Source organism: Falco peregrinus, chromosome Z (genome assembly GCF_023634155.1).
Source record: "Falco peregrinus isolate bFalPer1 chromosome Z, bFalPer1.pri, whole genome shotgun sequence".
NCBI classification, from domain to species: Eukaryota; Metazoa; Chordata; class Aves; order Falconiformes; family Falconidae; genus Falco; species Falco peregrinus.
This window is the reverse complement of record NC_073739.1, coordinates 31,638,089-31,659,479: the sequence shown is the minus strand read 5'-3', so window position 1 is coordinate 31,659,479 and position 21,391 is coordinate 31,638,089. Positions and strand designations below refer to the sequence as shown.

The 21,391-nt window shown below is 39.3% G+C and overlaps 1 protein-coding gene across 4 annotated transcripts in view; it reads left to right on the top strand.

The window, feature by feature from the left end:
• LOC101912904 (E3 ubiquitin-protein ligase KCMF1) overlaps positions 1–21,391 on the top strand; it is a 54,416-nt gene that overhangs the window by 4,092 nt on the left and 28,933 nt on the right. The window contains exons 2-3 of one of the 4 annotated variants that reach the window (XM_055790852.1): positions 4,447–4,548; positions 12,484–12,555. The exons of 1 other annotated variant lie outside the window; for it this stretch is intronic. The gene's annotated coding sequence lies outside the window, so the exon portion shown is untranslated. 2 more of the 4 variants (XR_003552599.2, XM_055790851.1) reach the window with 2 other exon arrangements.

The window sequence follows — 21,391 nt, the reverse complement described above, 5'->3', positions numbered from 1 at the left end:
GCTGTACAAGGAACAGATAAGGAGTCTAAGTTAATGATGCTTTCTGTATGATCACAATACAAAGCATAAGTAAAATTTTATCCATAATAAGCTTTTTGAAAAAGATAAAAGCAAGAGCAGTTTATGCCCCTTGTAATTATGCAGTAGCTCTGTCATACGTGAGCTGTAGAAAGGTACTACAGACTTCTGTCAAGACAAGTAACACTCAGCAGGTGATATCTAACTTTTAATATTTCAAGTAGTGTCAGTTATAGAATTGCCACTAAATGCAGAATTAATCTGGTTTTGTGTGTAAAGTTCCTAGTTCAGGTAACAAGACTACATACTTTTCATACAAACTACTCAAGATACTGTGTTGGTGAAGTATTGAATTTAATAATGAAACATGCATCTGGGAGACCGGTTATAATTTGCTGCCTTGTGATGCATTTTAATAGTTTGCTTATGTCTTCTCCAAACACGAAATTTTGCTATTCTGCAATACAGAATAATGACAAATTATTTCATATGTTGCTGCTAATTTTTTTCGTTTTGTAGAAAATAAATCAAGATTAAGTTGTACATGCAACATAAAACAGTGAAGTTCTTTGAATTTGCGCTAATATTTGACTCTGACAAAGCATTTTCTAGCAGTCTGTGTCAAAGTATTTCATACTGTTGTTAGTTTTACTCTATGATAGCATGTTAACACATATAATTACAGGTGTAGTGCAGTATCTGAAAACAAGTTAGTGTGATAATTAACTAGGGAAAGCTAAGTTTAGGACACAAAAAAATGTCAGTGTTATATGTAAACTGCTGCGAATGTGGTTAGAAATATTGGAACACAGTAATTTGCTTTATTATCAGACTGTTTTCATTGAGAAACTGAATTATCATTTAATGATAAAAAGGGCTGGATAAATCAGTGATATTTTAACTGCCAAGACTAGGTTTTCGTTTTAAAAAAGGTTTCTGGCTCTGATGGTTTAGGAGTCATACTCCTGTGTTAACCAATATGCTGTTGTCCCTGCAGAGTCAGTCAACAAGGTTCTCCAAAATTACTTAGAAAGAGGGACCATTTTTTCTCTCAGGTTTATGATAAGAAGGAATGCCATGGATCCAATTTTATTTGGGAAACAGCAGAAAAAGTTTAGATTTAAATGATCAATGGTGAAAAGTTGATAGCCAGTATCCTAAGCAGAAATACTGAAACCGAACTGTGATACTTTTAACTTTATTGGGTGAGGGTGAAGAGAGAAGACAATAGTGAAGTAACTCTTACTTCCAAATGTTTGTTTGAACTAGTGGTGACAAGAAGGAGGGATGCAGGGGAATTTGAGAGCCGTGCAAGTTGCTTGAGTAGTATTGGGCAAATAACATTTGTACACATTAAATAAAAAGAAGAAAGCTGTTCAAATGCCATTGCATGTTTACATTACTGATAACATTTGAGGAAGAATTGTGGGTGTCACTGTTCATAGTTGCCTCTTTATTGTTGTTACTTCAGTTACTGTTAAATACAAAAACAGAATGGTGACTAAGACAAAAAGTGTTACTACATTCAAGAAGCTGCTGGACACAGCAGCAGATTTGAAGAACAGCACTCAGGAATTGGTATGTGCCAGAATTTGGTTGCACAGACAGCACTAATTCAAACTTCTTCGAGCATCTGCGTTGTGTAATTACACAGCTGCATGTTATCTACTCCACACCCCTGCCCCCTTCAGATAGTGCAGGAGGTTTTATATGTTAGACCACAGCTCTGTTTGGGAGCATACAGCAAATAAGCAGGTGGAGGCATTACAGACGGAAAGGATTATCAAGGTGTTGACAATGGAGTTTTATTGTGGAAAGCTGAATCGACCCTACTGTCCTCTGCTGCAGAGTTCATGTGAACTGCTAGGCAAATCACTTTGGCAAGAATTCACAGGTAGATGTTAGCTGTTTGGTCCATATGGAGTCTGGATTTGGGATTGTGGGGATCTGAGCATTCACGACTGCAACTGTAGTAACTGAGTGATAAGCTTTGAAAACACACCTCTAGAAAATCAAAAGATTCTGAAAAATCCATCCTCTGGCATCTCACATTGGGCAGCTGGGTTCAGTGAACTTTCAGGTTTGATCTTTACATGCCTTGATATTCCTCTATTTCAAGAGAAGGAAGATACTGCTTAGAACTGCAGTTAAAGTACATTGATATTTCCGCTGCACTGAAATGGTGTGGAGAAATGCTTGCAGGGAAAAGGCAGTGAGAAAATCAATACTCAATGCAAATTTTTTGAAGTGTGATACGTGAAGGCTCAGAGTGATGAGTAATGATAAAACAAATAGAGTTTTGTCTTTGTTTAGTGGATGCCATATGCCCAGGTGCACTGAGTGAGTGGTATTTTTCTAGGAAGAAATACAATTGTTAGATTGCATTTGCTATGGATTCTTGTAATGGATTGGTACTAAGACACATATTTTGATATGAGCGGGGTTGTGAGTTTTCATGTGAGTTTGGTTTGGTTTTGTTGGCTTTTTTTGTTCTTGGAGTCACGTGAGCTAAATCCTCCACACACAATGTATTCTTCCCTCTATGGGTTTTAGAACAGATGAGTGGATTTGGCAGCTGTAGGTTCTGAAAATGGAGTCCTAATGGATAAGAGGTATACAAGCTTAACTATAGGCAGCAATGTTGCTCACCTATATGGAACCAGCGTTATAAGGTACTGTGAGCAATCTGGGCACATGGAGTCCAGAGAACTGAAAAAGAGTGCTGTTTGTGACTTGGGACACGTGTGAGGGAGAATAGCAGCATGGATGGAAATCAAAAAGGTGTTTACCTCACACTGATACAGAGAGGGAATCTGAAAGAAAGGTATCATCTGCATAAGAGTTTGTAATCTCCCTTTCTGAATACAAGATGTATTTTGTGAATTCAAGAGGGTGATTAAAACAAGTGCTTTTTCATACAGTATGTAGTGATGCTGTAGAGATTTTTTTTTCACTGAAGGTTCTTGAGGTTTCCTAGTACCCAGATTAAAATTTAAAGATTTGGATTTTGTCTTGTATACTCCAGGCCTGTTCATTATTTCAGATTTGAAATGGCTGTTGAGTATCTCAAATACTATGTCCCATTTGGTTCCTACGCCTCTCCTGAAGCATCACCTGGACATCTCGTTTGAACTTAACTCCTGTGGCGTTTTTTGTACATATAGTCCTTACGGGTATCCACATTTTAATGTCTGCATGGCATTTTAACAATGAGTTTTGACGCCGTGAAGTAAGACCATATTGAATTCCGTGTGGAGCACAGAGAACAAGCTTCTTAGTTTCACTGGTTTAGAATATATGTATAAACCCAAGGTTTCAGTTTAGAGCTATTAAAAAATCTTTTTGGCTTATTGACATCTGTGAAGTTGATATGTGAGGTCTGTACCAAGTGAAAATTGTGGAGCATTGTCATAGAAATACCTTCAGCTTTGATATGATTTTTTTCACTCACATAACTGCTCTTCATCTCTAGGTCTTTAAAATTGTATTTCAAGGGTGTGTGTAGGTGATGGCTTGATTTTTGGCATGTGAAGTCATTGGTTCTAGTTGGAAATTCAATTTTAAGTATAGATAGAAGTTACTGGAGCCTCTGACATATTTGGAAAAATTTACCCCCTTCCCCACCCCCCACCCCCCAGTTTGTTCTGAAAATGTATTTTGAATGAGTGTGTGTGGGGGGGATGGATATGTTTGATGGAATTTTAATCTTTTTAAATGTTAAAATATTGAAATAATTTTTTTAGGCTTAGTCTGTGATTTGTCTTTGTGCAATAATTCTTCTTTTTATTGCCCTTTTTTCACCTTGCAGTGAATTTCATGAGTGTGTTGGTTCTTTCTATCATGATTCCTTTATTTGGAGCTTCTAGGAGACTTTCTCTGAAAGTTGCCCCATTTTCAGTTGAGGTCCTGAGTAAAACTTTTTTATTACAATTAAGCAGGGAACCCAGACACAGAAGGCCATGGTGTTTCTCCCATTTGCCCGTGGGATATCAGATGGAGATTTTACGTCTTGCCAGAAGGTGCCTGGGGAAGTCTTCAGTGGATAGGAATTAGTAGTCTTGTACTCTATTGCAGTGAGTCTTGTAGATGCAAGACCATTCTTCCAAATTTTTGACTCATTGGGACATTTCAGTGGCATGTGCTGTTTGCAGCTATCACTTCATACAGCTTCCCTAAAGTATTTTAAATTTGCTTTTAATTTCAGTATTTTTATAGAATTTCACATTTTCATCAAAATGCTATTGATCCCACTCCACATTTGATTTGGATCACTTGACAGAATCCAGCTGAAGAAAGGTATTAATTTGAACAAAAATAATAATCCCAGGTTTTTAAAAGACATACTGCAAAAGTAAGATGAAGCAACAAAGTTTTTTTTAAAAAAATAGTAACTCCTTTTTTTTTTTTTTTTTTTTTTCCTTACCTCAGGTCAGATTTGGTCTTCCCCCATCACTTCTGCCACTTCCTGGTGCCACATTCTTTTTGGGAGGCAATGTTTCTTGTCTTGACTGACAAGAGGTGCTGTCTCTGGTAGGATAAATTATCTTCTTTGCTTTCCTTCTTTTTGTCTTTAATCTCTTATCTTTCACACTCTTAGTTCCTTGTCTTGCTATTCTTTCCCTTTGCTGTGCTGGCTCTCTCCTGCTTTTCTCCTTAGAGTGCTCTAGGGTGGAATTTTCAGAAACACCTGGGGAAGCTGTAGACCCATGTTGAGTTCCAGTGCCATGGAAGTTTAATGCTGCCTCTCTATGCCTCCTTAAAAAGTAAAGCTCCAGTGTTTCTTGGTAGCACAACTCATTTCAGAAAATGGCTATCGCTGAATATGTTTTTAGGCAGTGGTTTCTCTGACTTTATATGGAGATGGGTTTGTGAATTTTGTTTCTTAGATGAGATGAGGTGGCTTTACTAGTGAAAATCTCGCTGGTCTACGTTATGACTGATGAATTTTTTATTTGTTGAGAAGAGTCACTGTTTACAAAACTCTTCAGTAACAGTTGATTCCTAGTGTAAATGGTATTTAAGGTCTGGTTTCTCTTAGCTTATTGATACTAAAGCAGACAGTATTCTTGGCTGAAGGTGATTGCTATTGATTACTTACCGTACCCTAAAAAATTGAAAGGTTGGAGTGAAGTCTTTGTGTACAAACAGTATAGAAATTAGCATAAATTTATGTGACAGATGGGATAAAGCGGTTTGAGAATATTCATATTAGTCTTGTTATTTTAAACCTATTTATAAAAAAATTCTGCAGCTCTACAAAGCAATAGAGTTGGTCTGCAGATACTTGATAGTATGGCAGAAACTTCATGGCAGCTTCTGTAAGTAAACACCTGGGCACATGCCTAGAACATTAGCATTACTTGGAGGCTGAATGGGGCCATCCTGGATGTGGCTGGCTGGAGAGCTGTTGTTTAACAGGTGATATTCTCTGGATACCTATCTCAAGTATCCTAGCTCCAGCAGCAATAGATCATACCAAGAATTTCAAGATCAGAAATGTGTTAGGATATAGTCATGTAAGGACTTCTTGCATGATTGTCAGTAACTTCTGTCTTCCAAATAAATCATTCTAGTAAGAAGCAATGTTCAGTTTTCCTGGTATTTTTTTGCTTTACTCGTGTGTCAGCTGTATGTGCTTAGAAATCAGTGGAATGAATTTGAAACTGCTGGGAATCTGACTAGAAACCTTTGTGGGTGGAATTTCTTTTGTAATATGTAACATAAAATTTACCCTGAAGAAATCTGTGGCTTGGGCACAAAGGTTTATCTGTGCTAATGATACCATCACCTCACTTTCAGTTCAACAAGTATATGTTTTAATTATTGCAGATATTTGCATGTGCTTTTAATATAGGCAGTAACAATGAGATGTGCCTAACACAAACCTGTACACTAAACATGGTATTATGTGTGTATCAGTATACAACTTGAGGTGTGGGTTGTCTTTGCAAGTGGGAAGTTTCTGTAGTGAGAAGTGTCTTGTGATTCACTGGTGAAATCAGGTCTGTGCGACAGGTTCACTAAGAGTAATGGTGGTGGAACATAGGTCACAACTGGACAGACATAGTTCTACCACCGTTGCTTCCAAAGTTTCTTCTGACTGTCTCTGTACTTTCCAAAAGTAAGACCACTAACTTCAGTGCCTGAATGATTGTATTATTTTTCCCATGGTCAGAGTAGACTCCCTCCCTAAACCTAGTTGTGGAATATGAGGTAAGATTGGCAAAGAGAATTCAGGGTGCCCTTGAAGAAAGACGCCTAAGCTTTGCAAAAGAAAGCCATAGAGAATACAGAGCTTTATAAGTCATGATGAAACTTTTTTCGGTCTAGATGTGAGTAAGATCCCTCAGGTGATCTTAATTCCATACCTGTCCCCTGCTACAGTTTGTACTGTTCTGGGAAGATGAAAATGTCAGTAAGTATAGTTTGATCTTTTGACTGTACACATGAAATTGGTTACTTCTGTTGTAAACCATGACCATTTTCATTGTTTATACTTGTTAGTTACATTAATTGGATACCTTACAAATTTAAGAAGACTGAGTAGAAACTGTGCGGTGTCTTGACTCAAGAAGAGGTTGAGTGCATTTTCAAGCTCTTGGTTATCTTCAGTATTGGAAAATAGCAAAGATGAATAAACCTTTCTGCCCTCCTGAATGCAGAAAGAATGGATTCTGTGATCTGCAAGGATCTTCTCCCAGGTTGTTTTGGCCTAAGGCCTGTGAATTGCCAGGCAGAATCTGACAGCATGCCAAGTATTCCTTATGCTGGAAGACTTTTGTGAAGAGCTGAGAAAACTGCTTGAGATTTTGCTATAGAAGAATGGCTTTGTAAGTGAAGACTCCTTAGAATGTAACCTTGACTTTGTAAGTAAAGGTTCCTTAGAATAATTGACTGTTACTACTCAAATTTGTAGTGGTAGAGGTTGCTAATTGATAACATTGTGTTGTTCCAATCTGCTGTCTGAATTTTATTTAGAAGCAGAGTTACCAGCAGGATGGAATTTCTCAAGGTTAGCTGATGATACCACGTTAGAAAAATAATATAAATGGATGATTTTAATAGGTTTTGGCTCTGTTTTTTACTTTTGTTATGATGCTATCCAGCTCTGAAATATTTAAGCCAGTTACTTGTAGGTGTCATTCTCATTGTACCTCAAAGGTCAGTTAATTTTTGTTCCTGGAAGCATTAGGAATTCAAGGAGAGTGATCAGAAAGCTGAAGGAGTAGATTGTTGAGAATTACATGCCAGAATACAGTTATCTAGCCAAGAATAAAGTGCTTTGGGGTGATAATTGATTGAGGTGCAGGATCCAGACCCTAGTTTTGAGGAATACTGTGATGGATTTTTTTTCAGAGCAAATATTTCATGTCAGCAGCTGATAAATACTGTTTGTAGTGCTTGCATTAAGTTTTGTGTTGAGCTTCTTCCAAACATATTTTTCCTTTCTTTTAATGTCCTTATTCACAAATTAATGCTTTTGAAGAAAGCAGACACTTTTCTTGTACGTTATGACATGGCATTAAATGTCCCTAATCTGTAAGGTGACACTGCCTTCATGTTCGTTCATACTGCTAAGCATTTGCAAGTCTTGGCAGCGTGTAACTATTGTAAAGGTCCATACTGTAGCTTTTTCCAGTTAATCGAGGAACTCTTGAGAAGCTGCTGGAACTCTGAGAAATGTCTCAGAAGTGAGAAACTGCTGAGGAAGTACTTTGAATGATCTGATTAGCTGTATTCAAGGCAAAGCAGATCACAGGGTTAAAGAAGACTAAAGAAGTTGTAAGTAACAGGGTTGTGAATCCTTTTGTTTTCCTCCTGCAACAATGGTAAGGAGTCTTCTAATTGTACACAAGAAAAATGGACTCACTCTTGGCTGTACCATAGGCTCCCAGTTGCTGTATATGGGTATGTTACTTGCACTGAAAGATGTCTGCAAATAAAAAGCTTCAAAACTATCTGTAAAATATATTTTATGTGGACATTATTTCAGGTGCAGTGTCATACCTCTTTGTTCCTGAAAAATGAGTGTAGAATTGTAAGCTTTAGGAAGGTGAGAAGTGCTAAATTGCTTCTGAGTTTCATTGCTGTGAGAGGTGTAGCAGTGAAGTAAGGTAGCTGCCAGCTCTAGCACATGCAGAAGAGTCTTTATCGAACTTTATCGAACAACAGGTGTCATCAAACACGCTCGCCAGGTGGAACCCGACTATACCACTTGATCTGTATGTGCATTTCACGGAAGGGGGGGGAGTAGGAGCGCTGGCCCAAGGCCTTCCTGAAAAAGCTCAGCCAATACAATGGATAGTCCTGGGGAAAACGTCACGTGCTTTCTCTCCAGGAGTCGAGTGCCTCGGTAACCTCATCATGAAAGGCAGAAAACTCGCCCTAAGACATCTGGGCATTGAACCAGCCAGAATATACCTGCCCTTTCGCAAACAGCTCCCAACACAATCAGTGGCAATGTCAGAATATCTAGCTATAGCCCTCGTTGGATTTGGGGGAGAAGTCCGGTATGCCACAAAGCCCCCCTGGACTCAAATGCTAGCTATTGTCGACATCAACCTCCCACGGAAAATCATGGACCGGTCCCAACAGGGACCAACGGTCTTCACAGACGCATCCTCAGCGACCTCAACCGCGGCAGCAGTATGGCAATCGGGAGGAGAATGGCACTGTGTCAAAATGACCAATCGTGCAGTCTCCGTCCAACAGCTGGAAGCAACAGCTGTAGTGCTGGCGTGCGGACTGTTCCCGACAGAACATCTCAACATAGTAACTGATTCAATGTTTGTGGCCAAGCTTTGCTTAGCCATGTCAGGGCCCGGCGTGTCAACATCCACAATAGCTCTGATGCTGGAAGAAGCACTTTTTTCCCGAAAGGGCGCTATATCGGTTATCCATGTCAACAGCCATAACCCAATCAAAGGGTTCTTCCAAATCGGCAACGACAAAGCAGACGCGGCTGCAAAAGGGTTGTGGACACTGAAAGATGCCCGCCAATTACATGAGTCCCTCCACATTGGAGCTAAAGCGTTAGCAAAGAGATGTGGGATCTCGGCCACTGACGCAAAACATATAGTAGCTACATGTCCTCACTGTCAAAAAGCACCATTGTGGTCTAGTGGAGTCAACCCCAGAGGTCTTAAAGCCTCTGAGGTGTGGCAGACAGATTTTACGCTCTGCCAATTGTTAAAACCTCGAGCACAGCTAGCAGTAACTGTAGACACATATAGCGGGGTGATCGTAGCGACACAACACCTTAAGACTGACGCTAAAGCAACCATCCAACATTGGCTAACAGCCATGGCGTGGCTTGGCATCCCTAATCAGATCAAAACGGACAATGGTCCAAATTTTGTGTCTAAATCAGTCCAGGCATTCACTCTGAAGTAGGGTATTACTCTAATACACGGCATCCCATATAATAGTACAGGACAAGCCATAGTCGAACGGGCAAATCAAACTCTGAAATCTAAATTAGAGGTATTAGCAAAAACAGAAGGTTTTACCAACGTCATTCCCTCAGGGGACCAGGCACGCTTATTAGTGGCAGCCCTATTAGCTTTAAACCAGTTCCCCAGGGGAGATGAGGTGAATAGCCCTGCCCAGAAGCACTGGGCCACTTGAGCGCTAGAAGAAGGCCCATCGGTCATGATCAGAAATGAGCTAGGAGAATGGGAACAAGGGTGGAAATTAGTTCTGACGGGGCGAGGGTATGCTGCGGTCAGAAAAGATAACAGAATCAAATGGTGTCCACTTAAGTCTATCAAGCCAGACCTTCAGAATAAAACTAATGAAAACTGTGAGGTTTTGTCTGCAGGACCGGATCATCGGACACCCCCGTAACCCATATACCCTGGTGACAAGAGAAGACAACGAGTCGGCAAGCGGCCTGTCCGCATCTGAGAGCTCTGCACCGGCGGAGTCCAGACAACGGCGAAACAGCCCCCCGCAGGGCGGGGCTGCGATGTTTTTGTGTGATTTCAATTTTGGGGTTCATAACGCCGTCTAGGGGCTTGTATGAACATCAGCTGTGGGAATGGGTACTGGCGAGATGGGAGGACCAGAAGATACTATGAAAGATTGTTACCCCGGGACCCCCTAGTTTCCAAGTATATCTCTGTGACCTAATCCTCTCAACCCCCTGTTTGAACACTATAATGTATTATATGTGTCCCAGCTCTAACCCTGGCAGATCTTACTGTAACGTCCCTTATCAGTATTACTGTTCTCGCTGGGGCTGTGAAACCATCGCATCTGGCTGGAAGGTGGCGAAACCAGACCCGTTTCTTAAGACCAGTTGGGGGCCAACAGGCTGCACCCCTAGGAGACCAAACGCGTTGGGAGGGACAGTATGCGGCGGGAAGTGTGACTGCCAATATATTTTCTTAAACGTAACCAATGAAAACGACCTGGGATGGACCATTGGCAAAACTTGGGGCATTAGATACTGGCAACCTGGCACAGATAAGGGGGGACTGTTTTTTATTAAAAAACAGGAAGTAAAAAGTGGAACAGCAATTGGCGCCCAACGTGGCGCTCAAAGAAAAAGAGACAGGGAAGCGCAATAAGGGTGGTTTGAATCATGGTTTAACCAATCACTGTGGCTAGCCACCCTGATATCCACCTTGGTAGGGCCGATTGCAGTAATCCTGCTGACACTGATCTTCGGACCCTGTATATTAAACAGGCTCATGTCCTTTGTCAAGAGCCGGCTAGAAAAGGTCAACATCATGTTTGTAGAACACCAACAACTGCTTTAAAAATGTACTTGATCAGTATTTCCCCCGATTCTCCCTGGCTCTCCCCAGGTATCCCAAGCTACACTCCATTACCCCCAGTCGCTTCCCAAGTGCCAATTGCTCAGTGTGCAATTGTACTCTTTTTTTTTGAGAAATATTTTTACTATTTTAGCCTGTTTAGTTAAGCATAGGGAGAGGGGAAATGTTGCTAGGTAGGGCCTGGCGGCCGGAAGATGTTGTGCTGTACGGAAACATAGGGCCCCCCTCCAGGTAGCCAACAGCTTTTAGCTTATGATATAAGCAGACGGAAGTGACACTGTAAACCTAGGCTATATAGTGTCGCGCCGCTCAGCAATAAACGCCATTTGCCATCCACCACATTGTTGTCTGTGAGCTGATGGACCGCGCGGCCAGGGGTTGGCCGCTGTGCCGTTCCTGAACCAGGTCACCGTGCGCCTGTGAAGGCAACAGGAAGGACAGCAGTTAATGCTGTTTCCCATAAGAGCTGGTGTGTTGTAACAGTCAATAGATTGCTCAGAAAACCTGTTAAAATAGCATTTGGCTTAAAGCTGTACTAGAAATGTGGACATTCTGTTCTGCCGAACAGGTTGAAGGTTTCTCTTCATCCCTGCTCCCCAGTGACACCACCTTGGAGACTGCTAAGGTAAATGGATAGTTTCATGCTCACCCATAACTGAGGCTGGGTATCTGCAGAGTAGAAGGCTGTGCTATTTGTGGGGTAAAACTGGTTGCATTTTTTACATGCATTCCTAAATAAAACTTTAGAATCCAACACAGTGTGCAGTGAGGCAGCGTTAAAAAATGTTCATGTGTTTAAAGAAGGTATAGCTATGGAAGATGCAAGTATGACAATGAGTGGTTTTGCTCATGAGCATCTGAGAACTTGAAATAGCTCAGCAGTTTAGTGGGTGAAAACTACTTTTCTGTGTGGAAATCAAGTAGAGTCTGGTGGGAGATGGAGATCAGAGCTTATAAGTTAGTCTGAAAACTTAAAGAAAAAGTTGTCATTTTCACTGTTTTGAATGCCCTATGACTGTGCTTCCAAGATGCGGAAATTAAGGTAAACCAGTGAAAATATATCTGGTGTATCCACCTTCACCACCTTCATTATCTAGTTTTTTTCAGTAGTATCTTTATATTATAGCACTCTTCCCCCCCCCCCCCCCCCCCCCCCCCCAACAGGCAGATTGTTTAAAAACTTCTTTCAATGAAGATTTATCAGATTTGTTTGTACAGTTGTTTTTTTTCCTATCCTTAAAATACTGTTTTGCACATTTTGTAACTGCAGCATGGCATCTGAGCCTATAGTAAGAGTAGGCTTAATGGGTTTTGACACTCCCTTTCCTTGTTTCTTAAATTATGAAGTGGGATATGTTATGTGTTTGATAAAATGCTGTATTATTAAGCATCTGCTTTAGTCCTGTAGTTCAGCAAATAAAAACATTTCTATAAATTGCTGTGATATTTTAATTTAGAAAAATGTCTTCATTGTTAAAGCTCAATTTCCAAATTTTTAGAATTTTGTGGGAAATAAGATTTTTTTTTTTGTAGTTGTCATCTGGTTGTTAAATTAGGTTCCTGTACTGAGTATTCCTCTGCAGCTCTTCAAGTTCAGACTGTTTCATCTGGCTGTTGATCTTTTCTGCTAGTATAGTTTCCCAAATGCTTGTGACATTGTTTAATTCTGAATGTTTTGTTCTAGGGCAAGGCTGAATGACTGTGTCCTATTCATAGTAAGGATGAGGGGCTGCAGAAGGCTTTTGCCTGGAGCAAGGTGATGGAAATTGTGGTATTTGTCTGACGCTTGTGGTGTACATCAGAGTACTTGGCAACTTGCTTCATTAAAATTTAACATGAGGATCTGAGAGATCTGAGTTTTGGCAGGATGGAACAAAATATCGCCAGTTTTGATCTTTTATTTTGCCTTCTAGTGTTTCTACCTGCAGCAGAACAGTTACATTGAAACCACAGTGATTATTTTCTTCAGAGTAGTTGTTTCCCCCTCCAGCTGAAAATAGGTGCTCTAAATGCTGACCTTAACGTATCTTCAGTTTCTGTAGGGTTAAAAATAGATATTGTTTTTCACTTGGAAATTGTAGGTGGTTGCTTTCTGTTCTAGGAATAAAAATGAACTTTCTCTTCCTGCACTTAAATTTCTGAATACAGTTGGGATTTTATGGCAAAATAATAGTGAAGCTGATGAACTTACATTTTATATTTTCTACAGTAAATTGATCCCTTTTTATCTGGTTTGACGGACCTGCAATTAATTATTTTTTATACTTGTCCCAAGTGATTCTTTCCTTTTTGGTGTGTTGGAATATAAATCCATTTGTGTAGTGTTTTTCCTGAGAATCAGGTTTACTTTGAGGACAGGTTTGAACAGAAATATCCTTTTAAAGCAGTTTTTCTTAAATAAAAATATTTTCTTTAAGAGATTGAGCTAATTACAGTAAAAAGACTTAAATCCTGGAGACTCATGAACTGTAATCTGTAAATCAGTAATGACTTTTAGTGTTTAGTGATAGATGGAAAGCTATTTAGGAAAATGATCTGAATCATTATTTTCAAATAGGGTGGTTAGTAAATTATTCTGCAAAGTAAGTTGGAAGTATGTGTAAAGGATGAATGGGACTGTCAGGGAAGTGTTCAGAAGGTAATATTCTGATAATCTTTGGGGTTTTATGCATATGTGGTATAAAGGAGAAGAAAAAAGAAACTACAAATAATAAAGCTAAATGAATTTTTTTTTAATAAGACAAAGGTAGGCATTTGGTGTGGCTGGCAAATGGCTGGGTTGCCAATCCAGGGAACCTATCAGCAATTAATAAAGAAGTATATGCCATGCTGAATCAGAAAGGAGGGGAAGAGAGGAATGGAACAAACTCCAAGCCTGACCAAAGCAGGCATGAAACATTTTTTTGCTTTAGGTTACTGTATTTCCTACTGTATTCTTCTGTTGTAGCTTTCACATCATAAGCAGTTGTAGTTTTTGCAGGCATGTTACCAGCCTAAGAAGTTATTCTCTGTAGCGGAGTGGGAGTAAAAGTGGTTGCCAAGGCAGTCTGTTTATGTTCATAGTAAGAAAAATGGTTGAGAAGGCCCAGGGTAGAACATTGCTACTATTTAAATGAATATACAGTAGGTTTTTAACTTCCTATTGCCATTTTTTAAATTAAATTTACATTATCATACTGTCTTGTGTTCAGAGAAACTCAGTTCTTTATACAAGTTCCTAGACCTCTTGTGGTGTTAAGGAAAGATAAATTCCTTTTATGACATTGTGGTGCCATTTGAATTGGACTTTAAAGGTAGACTGTAGGCTTGAAAGTGTTCTTGTGCTCCTCTCTGTAAACTTGGTTGGATGATAGGATTCTAGGTATGGCTGCCTGCTGTGAAATAGGTATTGCTGCTTGCTTTAGTGGAGAGGAGAACCACTTGTTTTTCCTTCCCTCTCCCAGCTGCTTTCTGGATGTATTTTTCTGACATGAAAAGTCTGTGTATTTCCAGACCACCTTGTGCAAGTCTTTTTTGTAAGTCTTGGCTGTCGTGAGACATGCTGTAATCACAAGGTGTTACAGGGAGTGCAGGAGTGCTTACTGCATGAAAACTTTGCCTTTCACTTCTAGCTCTTTGGTTGCCCAGCCATGCTGCCTGCTTTCTGCACTGCTGCCTGGCCTGTGCAATTCTTAACTCTTCTCTGCACTGCAGGAGAGAAAAGGTTGCCACACTTGCATACATGAGGAATGTTTAAGAAGGTCAGGAGTGACTGATAGCACAAAAGGAAGTAAAGCTGAGTGTATTCCAGACACCAGAGCTATGTATAGGGTGCACCTAAATAGTGTATTTCATTTCTGCTAATCTTTTTGCAAAGGTAATAATTTACAAGGCAAACTGATGAATTTTGCCTCTACTAGGTGTGTTGAGTATTGATGTTTTTCTCTTACCTGCCTGAAACAGTGGGTTGTAGAAAAAGGACTCAAGACTATTGAGTTTTCTGCTCAGTTGAGCCATACAGCTCCGTTCTTTCCCATGCCTGATTCAACATGTGTCTTGTTCTCCTTGGTTTTTTTTTACTTTTTTGTCAGTCTTCTTGTATAATGCTCTAAAATATGCAAATATTTATTTTTTTATAAGGTAATCTCATTATTCTTGCAGGGCTCAACAGAGAAATAGCAGTTCTTCAGTTTAATTTCTTCTTAGGATTTTCTCAAGTGTTTCTTCATGTTTCTTACACCTATAAAACTCACTTGTGTGTGATGTTCTTCCCCCCAAGCCCAGTTCTCTTTCAGCTGTTTGTCTGAGCTGCGTATTTCTGTTGTCTCTAGCCCTGGAAGAAACTGAGGAACCTGTTCCTGTCCTACTAAATGAGAAACTTTGAGACTGATTTTACTAGATACAGGATTTAGGCCAGTACTGTTACTGTTACTTTCTTGCCCGGCACTGTTTACAGCTTCCTCAGTATAAGTATTTCTCTGTTAATAGAATTCACATGCTGTTTGCCATTTCCCAGATTAACAAAGTTCTTAAATAAGGTCATGTCTGGTGCCAGTTCTCTTTGCTGCCACACCACAAACTTTCTGTGCTCTGATAAATGCGTTGCAATTTATTTAATTTTAATGTATTAACAGTACTTTAGCAGGCTTTCATGTTGTGGTGGATTTGATGGTCAAATTAAATTATATTAATTGAATGATAAGAGATGGATGGACAGAGTATCAAATACTAAGTTAGAAATCCACATCTGCTTGATGAAAAATCCTTGCAATGTACACTGTTCATCGTTCTGCTTTAAGTCTTCAACATGTCTGGCAAAACCTTTTACTGTGAATCAGTTTTCATGACAGGTTAAGAATTCTGCTGCTTTCTAAATGTTTAGATATGTTAAATGTAATAATCTAGTCAGAGAAGATATTTGACAGCTTTTCTTGATAATATGGAAGTCAGTGATACTCGGAAAACATTTTCGCTATAGGAGGCCAGGGCTTAAAACTAACCTAGTTTTCACTGTCTGAATTTAAGGAATAGTTAGTGAAGAGTCTGATCAGGATATGAGGCCTATAAAACAAGACTATTTAATACACTTTTTTTTGGGCTAATATATCTGGAGAAAGTGGTTTGTTTCCGTCTTATGTTTACGGTAACTTGCAAAAGTAATAAAATAGAAGGCATAGCAAATATTCTTCTAGCAGGTTTCAAACATAAAAGCTATCCTCTAGTTAAGGTGGATCCCACATTTACATTTTACTATACAAAATTTCTTAGATAGAAACAGCGTAGGGTAGTTAAAAAATGTGTTTTCAGAATTGGCCTCCTGCAGCTGCTTTCTCATCTTACCTGAATGAGTTTCCAAGGACTCCTATGAACTTGTTAAAATCCTTTTTTCATTCATGCTTGCTTTCTGTGTTTTGGCACAGGGATGTGCATTTTTTCCTCTGTCTTTTCAGTGTAGACAAGTTTGCTCTGATCATGGATAATGGGAAGCTATTCCACCCAGCTTGTCAGGAAAGTAGTTTTTTTCCATCATAGGCTGTATAGTGATTCTCAGTAAAATGATGTCTAGATAGTGAGTCCAGAGTTTCCAGCAGCCTTTAGAGCAGTTTCTGGTTTGTGTCTGAGGTGTCCCAGCAGTATATTTAGAGAGTTGAAAGAATTTGCAGATTTGTATGTAAAACTTCTATAAAGAAAGTGATTGCTCTTTTTATTATGTAGAGAGAATATACGTTTAATATGGACAAGAACTGATCAAGGTTATATGTGTGTCCTTGTACAGAACCTATTTTGGCCTATTTCAGGTCAGAATAAATGAGCAATATTTAAACCTCATCATACAGAATTATTTGTATATTATCTCCTATTTCAGTGATTTGGTGCTTGGGAAAATCACAATGATTTTTGGGCAGAAATCAATAAATACATATTGATGGCTGTTTGTTGTGTTGGAACTTTTTTGGAAAAGGTGATAAATAAAGGAAAATTGCACAGGGTTTACTAGATGGCTGTTATATCATCCATCTGTCATTGTAAGAAAACAAGTTCTTTCTTTGAGCTAAGGTGGTAGTAGAACCACCAGTGTTTCTGGGATCCATTTCAAAAAACTAAAATATTCACTTCGTGTTTATATTTGCACTGATGGTGGCAAAGTTGTTCTTGGACCTGCTATATAAATGTCACTGGTGTCATGGGATGTCATCTACTGGGTGGTGTGATTGGTACATGAGAGAGATGTAGAACCTGCCTGTGAGAGTAGTGAATCCTAAAGTAAGTCTACTGAGGAACCTTTCGATTAAAAAGATGAAGAACTACCAATACTTAATCAGCATTTCTGTATGTTTTTCAAAGGAGTAAAAGCAGCCCTGCGTGTTACAGTTAGATGCTGTGCCTTTCCTTTAAAAGTTAGATCTGGAGAAGAAATGTTGAGTGATGTTTTCAGTATTGAGTGAATTTTCAATGATGTGTTAGGGAAATGTAAGTGGTTGTAATGGCTGTCTTGTTCTTTGGCTGATTTTAGTACTACACCATTAAAATAATTTGTGTAATCAAATAGAAATGGATGGACTGACTTAAAAAGGTTACAGATTCAAGTTAGGAAGCAGCAAAATGAAGGTAACTAGCACAACTTTGTTTCATCCCTTACACATAGACCTTAAGATGGTAAGTTTAATTACCTTGCCATGTACTAGTTTGTGTGTGGAACACTCTTCCCTGGCTGCCTTGGTGCACAGAACAGACTGTTCTGAGAATGGAATAGACATGCATTCTGCTGCACCTCTGAAACAGATGTGAGACAGTGAGCTGTGTGAGGTTCTTATTGTGGTGTCAGAATTGAAAGGCGTAGCAAATGAATGAATTGGGGAAATCGGGAGAGAGAAGGACGGTTTCATGGGAAAGGCAGGTGACTGTTGCTGTGGGGTGCCATCTCTCCTGCATGATTCCTGCTTAATGCTGGGCGTGTTTTGCCATGCTCACTAATCACGTGTTCCTGATGCCCTAGATAACTGAAACTGTTATAACTTCCACAACTTGGCGATGCGAAAGCAAAAATGGAAAAATTCTTTTTGGTAGCAGGCTGACTGATGCTCATGTGTTAGGACTAAGGCTGGAAATTGTTGGGCAAGCCATACTGCTTGATTCTTTCTTTTTAGGCACTCTAGACAAGTACCAGACACTGTGCAGGTGGGCTTTATGAAACTTGTTGATAACAGGGAGATGGCTAGGTTTGGGGATCTGTTTGTACTCCAGACTCTGGAGACAAAGGACAAGGAGGAGTGCTGTTCAGAAAAAAGTCTTTTTTGCCGTTCTGGTCTAATAGGCCTGCCTGATTACCTTCCTTTCCTCCTCCTCCCTTTCTTTCCAGTTCTAGGTCAACATAATCTCTTCCTGCAGCTTTAATCCTACTGGTTCTTCCTGCAGACATGCTAGTCTGGTTGTTTCTCCTTCCACTCTGCTGTAGGAAGATACTGCATATTCAGCCCTGTTGTACACAGGATGTATGGGGGGATGGAGCATTTTAGTTAGTTCAGGGGTGTGAATTTTCTGTTCAGCACTCGGAGCTGCAATGGTGATGAAGTATGCTCTTGAGATATGGTATATATGGAGTATCCTTGATGTATGTTCTCACAATCTGCTTTAGTAAATGTGAGGAGAAAAAAAAAATTCAAGTTCTATGGTTTGGCTGAATTTCTGGTGAAATTTTCATAGAAACAAGAAATTTCTGTTCCTGGAAGTTAACCTCTCAAATTAGGTAGCCTGCATTAAGAATGAGGCTACTGAAGTAAGAAATGTTTGGCATTTCTTTTTTTAAATGTTATCAAGTGGCATATATTTTCCTATCTTAAGTCTTAGAAACAACTGAACCACTTAAATAGAATGTCTTGCTTTAAGGCCTGGGGTTGCCATGTGGCATGCAGACTACAGATGAGGGAGCTGATGTTCAGCAAATGTATTAAAAACAGAACATAAAAAGATGATAAAGAAACCCATCCAAACAAAACCAAAAAGAAATCCCCAAAACCGAAACAAGTGAACTCACTGAAAGAACGTCTTGCAGTGAAATGTTATCAGGTGCATGTTAAAAGTAGTGTTACTTGTGATCCTCAGAACATCTAAATGCACTACATAGGTTGCAAACTTTTGTACCACAAAAGAGGCAGCACTACTTTTTCACTTGCATTGCATGCTTAAGTTGGGGCTTTTAGAAGGTGATTTTAAAAGGCAGAAGCCTTGAAGTTTGTCCAGTCCCCTTGAAATTCAGTGGTACATATATATGTAATATGTGTGTGTGTGTGTGTGTGTGTGTATATATATATATAAAAGAATGTGTTCTTTGAGAAGGGTGAACCCCTTAATACTTCAGGTAAGGTGGGGAGAAATGCTTATGTAACTGGCATTTTCATTCTGGAGAAGTCTTTGACAGGCTAATTTTGTATTTATGTTGGGACATTAAATCAGTTCAGTTGTTCTTACTGATGAATTAAAAGCAGTACCTGAACTACAGGCCATAAAGTTGGGTTTTGGACACTTAGCTGCTGGCAAGTATGTTAAATGGTGAAGCCTGTGCACCTAGTTTTTTCCAGTGTATTGTTCAGGAATTCATTGATTCTCAGGGACGGCACAAGGACTAAATACTGCCCTCAGGAGCTGAATGTTGTTGTCTTCACTGTTTGAATACTTCAGGTGCAGGCTTTGTATGTGTTTTCTGGTGATTAGTGGGTGGCGTTTTCTCTGAAATTTCTAAAAATCACATGATACAAAGCATTGATAAGATTTAGCTGCTCACATTGTTTGAGGCAGGAACATATTTCAGTGTGTCTATATAGCTTATCTTTGACCATATGTTCTTCATAAGAAAAAAAACAACTTGTTGAGTTCTCCACAGTTTCTCAGGTCACTTTTATCTGGGCCAGATTATTGTGCTTTTAATATTGTTATTCTGATTCCCCACTTGGCCTCCTCAGATACTATGGGCAAAACCGCCTGTGCTCTGTTACAGGTGGCTGTCTATCTAAGACAGTAATGGCTTGGGACATTCAGGACACTTCTTTGCTTGTAATTGTAAAAACAAATTAATCCTGATGTATGTAATCTTTGAACCACGTGTCTGTCCAGCATTATTCTCTCCATTATGAAATCAGATTATGTGCTTCCTTTGGTCTCTCTGTTAAACTTAGGAGAAGTTGCTTTCATTTCAGTTAATGCCTAGCAAAACCAATTCCATGTCATAAGAGCAAGTTATATCTGGCTATCAGGATCAAAGTATGAAAAGTGTTGGGGAGAGGAGTTCTTCTGGGTTTGTTTGGAGGTTTTTTTGTGTTGTGGGGTTTTTTTATTTATTATGTTTTGTTTTATTTTTTTTAAAATCACTATTCAGCATGCTACATAAAAATGGTTGTGTGATACCTTCCCTGAAGTCTTCGGCTTGGATTAGGTGAAGATGTAGGGTGACTTCACATTAAATGTAGTAAGAATTTTTTATTGAAGGGGTAAACTGTATTTATTAACGGGACTGTTAGCTATCTCCTACTTCATTTCACTCAAAATGTGAAGCTGGAGAGGCTGAAACTGTTGATACCGTGAGGGAATACTGCAGAATAAACTTTCAGAACTTGAAACTTGGTAATCAAAGGTAACGTGAACCAAAACTCCTTAGGCTTTTAGCACAATGCTTCCCTCTAGTGGAACGGTGTTGTATTAAAAAAAACCCCGAACTGCCACTGAGCAGCAAGATTTTAATTAGACATGATATATGTTATGCAGTATATTGGGTACTTGTATAGCAATAACAAAGTAGAAGAAAATTTGAGGAAGTCACCTCTATCACCTATGATGATGAAAATTTAATCTGTAACTAAAATGGATAATTTTTACTCTGATCATTCTAAACTGTTGCTTTGCAAAAGGTGAATTTGAAGTTCTCATCAAATAGCAATTCATGCAGGGTTAGTGGGATTCCATTCAAGGATTCTTTTAAAAGTCAGTAGCATTTTGTGCAAGTCAGAAATGTCTGCTGAGTATCTAAATCCTTGTCATACCTTCTTCAGGCTCTTCTTTTGGTTTGGTGTTTGCTTTTGTTCCCTGCTTCAAAGTGAACCCCTCCAGACCATGTTTTTTTCTCAAAACCTGTGTTTATTATGATTATGTTCAGGTTAATCTGACATTCTTGAATCTGTAGTGTATCTGCTGTATTTGCAGATGTAAGGTAAATGCAGGGAAATGTTGGATAGGCACCTGGTAGAAGAGACGCTGTGCTGACTGTCATGTGTTATCTTTGAGTGTTTGGGGTTTGAGCAGGGGAAAGAAAGGAGCTTCTGGAATTTCAGTTGATGTAAAGATTAAAGTAGAGAAAAACTAAAAACCAAATCAAAGCTTTGATAAAGAAGTAAGTGTTTACAGTAGTAGAAAGAAGAGGTTGGGAGGAGATTATTTGCCTGGACATTTTGGTTTCCAGATCTAGGTTGGGATAGATGGATGAGGTTTTGGGAGCCAAGTGATAGGCTTGAAGAACAGGAAGAACTGTTAACAGCCTTGACTTCAGTGAAACTGTTGTAAAAAGGAAAGAATAAGTGATGCAACTTCTGGAAAAGGGGCCCTACTGGATACAGAGGGAGATC